At 38.3% G+C, this 8653-nt stretch overlaps 1 long non-coding RNA gene across 2 annotated transcripts; it reads right to left on the bottom strand.

Moving 5' to 3' along the window:
- Window positions 1–6403: 6403 nt before the first annotated feature.
- LOC137935863 (uncharacterized) lies at window positions 6404–7370 on the bottom strand. 2 transcript variants are annotated; one of them, XR_011109501.1, is made up of 3 exons: window positions 6902–7370; window positions 6677–6775; window positions 6404–6542 (listed from the first exon to the last, which is right to left on the bottom strand). It is a non-coding gene; the product is annotated as an uncharacterized lncRNA (long non-coding RNA). The 2 variants fall into 2 exon arrangements; XR_011109500.1 differs by having other exon boundaries at window positions 6677–7021; window positions 7115–7370.
- Window positions 7371–8653: the final 1283 nt, after the last annotated feature.

Raw genomic sequence — 8653 nt, 5'->3', positions numbered from 1 at the left:
CTGAAGACTTACACCATCGTATGGCTCGCTATCTTATGTGTTGTTTTCATGTTCATGAGCGATAAGGCATAAATCATTCAGATCACAAAGCTCAGCCAGAATTTCACCTTCACAAAAATAGTACACCAAGTACTGTTTTCATAGCTAGGCTTCGATTTTCTGGTTTCTATTCTTCGGCTTTTACATTTGCAAGTGGGGCACAAAAAAAATAGACTTGCCAAAAATGCAGTAGATATGAAATTACAGAAATATGTGTTCTTACACTCGTAGTACCTTTCCAATCAAATATGAGAGGAATAGAGTTACTTGGAACTGCGTGCAGACACCATGGATCCAGTTTTCTCTCTGGCGAATAACGGGGGCTTTCAGACAACAAACTCTTGTCACTGATGACCATCTGCTATCGAGTATGCAATGCCTGAGGTTCGAATATGGATCCCTATTTGAGATGAACATGACAAACTTCTTGATTTCGACAAACTTCTTGTTTTAGTAAGCCTTCTTGTTTATATCTTCATAAACCGTGCTCTACTCACCACTACCTGAAATACTAAATGATTTTTTCTAATCTAAATACCTGGAACTCTTTTGCTCGATATCATAAGTTTAGTTTTGATGATCGTGAGCATTAAGGCACAAGTCTTCGAGATCACAAAGCAAATATAGAATTCACATTCCGAAAAAGAGAACAACGAGCGTTGTTATAAACTTCATACGGCAGTGTCTACGTACCTCTTCTTGAAATTCAACATGTCCTTTGTAAATTGAAGACCTGTAACTGTATGGCTCACTATCATCAGTGTTGTTTGTATAATCATTAGCCACAAGGCACAAATCTACGAGTTTACAAAACTAGTCTAAAACTTCACAATAAAGAAAAGAGAAATATGAGTGCTGTTTTCAAGAGCAAGATTTGTACCTTCTGGTCTCCGTTCCTCGGTTTTTACATCAACTATTGGGGCACAAGAGAAACAGACCTGCCAAAAAACAGTACATACGAAATTACACATATATGTGGGGTTACACATTTGGTTCATTTTCTATCAAATGTGAGAAGAATAGAGTTACCTGGAACTGGGTGCAGACTCCTAGGAACCCTTTTTATCTACGGTGAATAAACGGAGCTGTCAGACAACATACTCTTCTCACTAATGACTATCTACTCTCGGATATGCAACGCCCGAAGTTGAAATATTGATGCCTATTTATGATGAACATTTCAAACTTCTTGATTTTGTAAACTTTGTTGCCTTCATCTTCATACAGCAGGATTTCCTCACCGCTACATGAAATTCTACCTGACCTTTGTAATCTGAAGACTTACACCATCGTATGGCTCGCTATCTTATGTGTTGTTTTCATGTTCATGAGCGATAAAACATAAATCATTCAGATCACAAAGCTCAGCCAGAATCTCACCTTAACAAAAATAGAATACCGAGTGCTATTTTCATTAGCTGGGCTTCCATTTTTTGGTTTCTGTTCTTCGGCTTTTACGTCTGCAAGTGGGGCACAGAAAAAATAGACCTACCAAAAATGCAGTAGATATGAAATTACAGAAATATGTGTTCTTACACTCGTAGTACCTTTTCAATCAAATATGAGAGGAATAGAGTTACCTGGAACTGCATGCAAACACCAAGGAACCAGTTTTCTCTATGACGAATAACGGGGGCTGTCAAACAACAAACTCTTCTCACTGATAACCATCTGCTCTCGAGTAAGCAATGCCTGAGGTTCGAATATGGATCCCTATTTAAGATGAACATGGCAAACTTCTTGATTTTGTCATCCTTCTCTTTTTAGTAAGCCTTCTTGTTTATCTCTTCATACACCGTGCTCTGCTCACCACTACCTGAAATACTAAATGATTTTTCTAATCTAAATACCTGCAACTGTATGGCTCGATATCATAAATTTAGTTTCGATGGTCATGAGCATTAAGGCTCAAGTCTTCGAGATCACAAAGTAAATCTAGAATTCACATTCCCAAAAAGAGAACAACGAGCGCTGGTATGAACTTGATACAGTAGCCTCTACTTACCTCTATTAGAAATTCAACACGAACTTTGTAAATTGAAGGCCTTAACTGAATGGCTCGCTATCATCAGTGTTATTTGTATTATCATCAGCCACGAGGCACAAATCTACGAGATCACAAAACTAGTCTAGAACTTCACAATCAAGAAAAGAGAAATATGAGTGCTGTTTTCAAGGGTTAGATTTCTATCTTTTGGTCTCCGTTCCTCGGTTTTTACGCCAACTACTAAGGCAAAGGAGAAACAAACCTACAAAAAATGCAGTAGATACGAAATTAGACATCTGTGTGTGGTTAGACTTTTTGTACATTTTCAATCAAATGTGTGAAGAATAGAATTACCTGGAACTGGGTGCAGACTCCTAGGAACCCTTTTTATCTACGGTATATAACGGGAGCTGTTAGACAACAAAGTCTTCTCACTAATGACTATCTACTCTCGGATATGCAACGCCCGAAGTTGAAATATGGATCCCTATTTAAGATGAACATTTCAAATTTCTTGATTTTGTGAACTTTGTTGCCTTCATCTTCATACAGCAGGATTTCCTCACCGCTACCTGAAATTCTACATGACCTTTGTAATCTGAAGACTTACACCACCGTATGGCTCGCTATCTTATGTGTAGTTTTCATGTTCATGAGCGATAAGGCATAAATCATTCAGATCACAAAGCTCAGCCAGAATTTCACCTTCACAACAATAGAACACCGAGTGCTGTTTTCATTAGCTGGGCTTCCATTTTCTAGTTTCTATTCTTCGGCTTTTACGTCTGCAAGTGGGGCTCAAAAAAATAGACCTGCCAAAAATTCAGTAGATATGAAATTACAGAAATATGTGTTCTTACACTCGTAGTACCTTTTCAATCAAATATGAGAGGAATAGAGTTACCTGGAACTGCGTGCGGACACCAAGGAACCAGTTTTCTCTATGGCGAATAACGGGGGCTGTTAGACAACAAACTCTTCTCACTGATGACCATCTGCTCTTGAGTATGCAATGCCTGAGGTTCGAATATGGATTCCTATGTAAGATGAATATGACAAACTTCTTGATTTCGTCAACCTTCTTGTTTTAGTAAGCCTTATTGTTTATCTCTTCATACACCGTGCTCTGCTCACCACTACCTGAAATACTAAATGATTTTCCTAACTATATACCTGCAACTGTACGGCTCGATATCATAAGTATAGTTTCGTTGATCATGGGCATTAAGGCACAAGTCTTCGAGATCACAAAGCAAATCTAGAATTCACATTCCCAAAAAGAGAACAACGAGCGCTGTTAAGAACTTCATACGGCAAGAATAGACTTACATGGAACTGGGTGCAGACTCCAAGGAACGCTTTTTCTCTACTGTGAATAGCGGGAGCTGTCAGACAAGAAACTCTTCTCACTAATGACTATCTACTCTCGGATATGCAAAGCCCGAAGATTGAATATGGATCCCTATTGAAGATGAACATTTCAAACTTCTTGATTTTGTTGACCTTCTTGTCTTCATCTTCATACAGCAGGCTTTCCTCACCACTACCTGAAATTCTACATGACCTTTGTAATCTGAAGACATACACCACCGTAAGGCTCGCTATCTTATGTGTTGTTTTCATGTTCATGAACGATAAGGCATAAATCTTTCAGATCACAAAGCTCAGCCAGAATTTCACCTTCACAAAAATAGAACACCGAGTGCTGTTTTCATGAGTTAGGCTTCCATTTTCTGGTTTCTGTTCCTCAGCTTTTACGTCTGCAACTGGGGCACAGAAAAAATAGACCTGCCAAAAATGTTGTACATATGAAATTACACAAATATGTGTTCTTACACTCGTAGTACCTTTTCAATCAAATATGAGAGGAATAGAGTTACCTGGAACTGTGTGCAGACACCTTGGAACCAGTTTTCTCCCTGGCGAATGACGGGGGCTGTGAGACAACAAACTCTTCTGACTGATGGCAATCTACTCTCGAGTATGCAATGCCCAGCGTTCGAATATGGAGCCCTATTTAAGATGACCATGACAAACTTCTCTATTTCGTCAAAGTTCTTGTTTTAGTAAGCCTTCCTTGTTTATCTCTTCATACACCGCTCTGCTCACCACTACCTCAAATACTAAATGATTTATCTAATCTAAATACCTGCAACTGTATGGCTCGATATCTTAATATTAGTTTCGTTGATCATGAGCATTAAGGCACAAGTCTTCGAGATCACAAAGCAAATCTAGAATTCACATTCTCAAAAAGAGAACAACGAGCGCTGTTATGAACTTCATACGATAGCCTCTACTTACCTCTACCTGAAATTCAACACGACCTTTGTATATTGAAGGCATGTAACTGTATGGCTCGCTATCCTCAATGTTGTTTGTATCATCATCAGCCACAAGGCACAAATCTACGAGATCACAAAACTCGTCTTGAACTTCACAATCAAGAAAAGAGAAATATGGGTGCTGTTTTCAACAGCATGATTTGTACCTTCTAGTCTCCGCTCCTCGATTTTTATGTCAACTACTAGGGCACAGGAGAAACAGACCTGCCAAAACAGCGGTAGATACAAAATTACACATATGAGTGGTTACACTTTTTGCACATCTTCAATCAAATGTGAGAAGAATAGAGTTACCTGGAACTGGGTGCAGACTCCAAGGAACCCTTTTTCTCTACGGTGAAAAACGGGAGCTGTCAGACAACAAACTCTTCTCACTAATGACTATCTACTCTCGGATATGCAATGCCCGAAGATTGAATATGGTTCCCTATTTAAGATGAACATTTCAAACTTCTTGATTTTGTAGACCTTCTTGTCTTCATCTTCATACAACAGGCTTGCCTCACCACTACCTGAAATTCTACCTGACCTTTGTAATCTGAAGACTTATACCACCGTAAGGCTCGCTATCTTATGTGTTGTTTTCATGTTCATGAGCGATAAGGCATAAATATTTCAGATCACAAAGCTCAGCCAGAATTTCACCTTCACAAAAATAGAACACCGAGTGCTGTTTTCATGAGCTAGGCTTACATTTTCTGGTTTCTGTTCCTCGGCTTTTACGTCTGCAACTGGGGCACAGAATCGAAACGTGCTTACTATTGGACAAGGAAAGTGCAAAGTCAGTTCCATGAGCTCCTATTAACTGAGGAAAGATATTCGTAAATCACAGTTTCTAATATTTCAGAATGTATTTCACCTTCTGAAAATAACCAACTACTGCAGTGGAATCAGCCAAATGGGCTGCTTTACCAAAGGAAGAGTGAACACATGTAGCAATTACAACATCTTCCATCTCTCTATGGTTACAAGTTGAACCCGAAAATACTTCACCTCCTGTCTTTTTTGTTAGTGGAAGAAATTCCCCAGTAAGAGCTGACTGCATATGGAAATGACAAACAAAATTAGAAATAAAGGCAAAAATGGATAAGTCAGGCATTCATGTGATACAGGAGGAATTTTCCTGATCAATTTTTAGAGGGTCTCCCTCATATAGACGAGCATCTACTGGGATGATGTCACCAAGTTTTATGCTGATTATATCTCCTGGTACTAGAACAGCAGCATCCATTTCTTGCCATTGTCCATTTCTCAAAACCTAAATTCAGAAGATTATGCATTAGTATTTAATGAGAGGGCTGTATCAGTGGTGAGACTAACTCAGGCTCTCACCGTGTCAATTGTATTCTCTCTACTTTTTTCCTGTCAAAAGTGAGGATTTTTTTTTTATTTTCAAATGCTCAATGTTATTAGTACAAAAGATTATTCTACCATTTCTTTAGTTGCTGAAAATTTCATTAAAAGGAAGCAGAAAAGTAGACAAAAACAAAGATTACATAAGCTAAAACTAGCCTATCAAAGCAAGCCAGCACAAAAAAATAAATCAAACTAAAATATGACCACAAACCCTTCTTACACCCAGCCCCAAGAACAACCAAAACAATCAGCCCAGGTCAATAGGATGAGAACCACTTTCAATAAGATAGGGTAGAGTCAGCACTATCTCAAAAAATAAATAAATAAATAAATAAGATAGGGTAGAGACACCCATCCTTGTGAAGGAGTAATCTATTCCATTCACACTTTTAATAGTATGGGAGCTATTTAGATGAAACCATCCCAAAGAACCACTGCCTCATCATGGAATGGCTCCAAGTGGGGAATGTACTGGCAGAAAATTAGCCAATAGTTTTACCTGAGAGCCTCCCTCAACAACAAGATGGGAATCATATTTCTGCCTAAATATTCTCAAACCAAGAGCAATAATCACAAACTCCAACACTGCAGAATATAAGGAAAATTTAGATCCACATTATTTTTTATCATTTCTCAAGTGCAATCTCATGTCCAAGCTGAAGCTCCAGACTGCTAACCTTTGTTTTGGGAGCAAGATGGGCATAAGTGCTGCTGCTGCATTACCAACGTTATTTTTCCTCTATAAAACTAATAGTAGAATTGATTATAAGAAGGCAAACAATCCCCAAAAAATCTTGCCAATCAGGACCCTCTCCCTGAAATTTAAAGTGACATAGAGTTTAGGAGGTTAAAAGCATAGAAAAGAAAACAACGAGGTCATCCTAAATATTAGGGGCTCTACACTATGAGTCACATAAGACCAACCATCATTAATTTCAGGAGAACTCACCTCACCATTAGCAAGAACAATTGCCATTACTGCTGCAGCTTCCATAACCCATGACAATGGATTTCACATGAAACTGAGGAACTTCAAAAACTTGTTCTCCTGAGTTCAACATTTTTCAATACATTTAGTGACCACCCTGTTTGACTTTTAATTCAATTTAAGCATGCACAATAAACAAAAATGCTGTGCATAAAAAAAATAAAATAAAATAAAACTAGTAATTACTGGCTTCTCTTCGAGTTTATTGGGACCAAATATTGTTAAGCGCACTTTTACATGTGTGGAGGAAAGTCCTCCATGTGATGTTCTAAGTTGTTCAAAAACCTCATCCAGAGGTATACGCTCCTACAAAATCATATGGATTAGAACTGTTAGCAATATGCCATGGACGATTACAACTTATCTTTAGTTACTTGTGCCTTTTAAAAAATTTCTCACCAAATCAATTGCACCATGATTACAAATTTTTGGGACAAGCAAGGGCTTTTCCAGGTCATCCATGGCCCAAGCTCCAAGATGTTTAGGCTACTAATAATAGCTTCTTTCCCTCCACCTTCAAGCAATCATCCCTAGGCTACATCAGGTCAAAGCCAAGGGATCCATAAGAAAAATGATATGAAGAAATTACAAGAAAAGCACAAAAAATAGGGAAGTAAACTCTATTGACTTCTTTGCCTAAGTCATCCTTGGCAGAACTTTCCAGCAAACGGAAAATGGTTAGTCACTTGAAACAGTTTGGTGATAGGAGCTTAAGGTATTTGCTTTAATGTTCACAATCAAGTAGCCTCTACTTACCTCTACTTGAAATTCAACACGACCTTTGTATATTGAAGGCATGTAACTGAATGGCTCGCTATCATCAGTGTTGTTTGTATCATCATCAGCCACAAGGCACAAATCTACGAGATCACAAAACTAGTCTAGAACTTCACAATCAAGAAAAGAGAAATATGAGTGCTGTTTTCAAGAGCTAGATTTGTACCTTATGGCCTCCGTTCCTCGGTTTTTACTTCAACTACTGGGGCACAGGAGAAACAAACTTGCCAAAACAGTGGTAGATACGAAATTACACATATATGTGTGGAATACTCAGAAAAAAATAATAATTTAGATACTTAAAGATTTGGTGGAAAATGAAGCGACTCGTGTCGAATGGCCTTAACTCTGCAAAGCATGTCTGTGCGTGAAGAAGAAGAGACTCTCAGAATTGCAAAGCAGACGATCACCTTTAAAAAGAATTAAATTTTAAAAAATAATCAAACTTTATAAGTGCTAAAAAATCACACTAGATTTATATTGCCATCTGATAGCAATGTTATAAATTCAAAAGATGAAGAAACAGCGCCAAGGATGCAAAGATCACCCATCTGTCAAACAAAGTTCGACTCCAAAACATAAAAGGGGGACGGCTACCAGCATAGAAGCATTGTGGCTCACGAATGAATCACTGGATTATCACCACATAGTATTCAATTGTAGATCATGTGCAAGACCATAAAAAGACTTAGCTTTCTATTTCTGTGGCTCATTCACTTGCAGATGGAGCGATTCAGTGATGCAACAGATAGCCATACAAATGTTAAGCCCGTAAAAGACGCAAGTAGTCATACTTGTTTGATAGAATCATGCGTAATTTTGCTACTTACGGCTACAACAGACTTAAGACTTGTATTGCATTTCGCTGCATTACTGAATCCATCCATCTGTGCCGGTTATTCATTATTTGATGGGAATGGAACCTCGGAAATAGAAAGCTGACCCTTTTTAGGTGCATGCAAATGATCTACAATTGAAGTAGGAGTGGGGATAATCCAGTGACTCATTTGTGGATACAGAAGAATGATCTATTGCGCTTCTCTGCTGCAAGACATCCCCCTTCAAGATGTTAGTCAGCCTTCGAATCCCTAGCACTCCTTGTTCATCTTTGGGATTTACAACATAGCTATCAGATGCAAATACTAATCTATTGTGTATTAT

Source organism: Aristolochia californica, unplaced genomic scaffold, assembly GCF_029961685.1.
Source record: "Aristolochia californica isolate CCGP_79_NKW_82.1479 unplaced genomic scaffold, dmAriCali1.0.hap1 SCAF_7, whole genome shotgun sequence".
Taxonomy (NCBI): domain Eukaryota; kingdom Viridiplantae; phylum Streptophyta; class Magnoliopsida; order Piperales; family Aristolochiaceae; genus Aristolochia; species Aristolochia californica.
The sequence above is the reverse complement of the archived record's forward strand: the minus strand, read 5'-3'. Positions and strand labels throughout refer to the sequence as shown.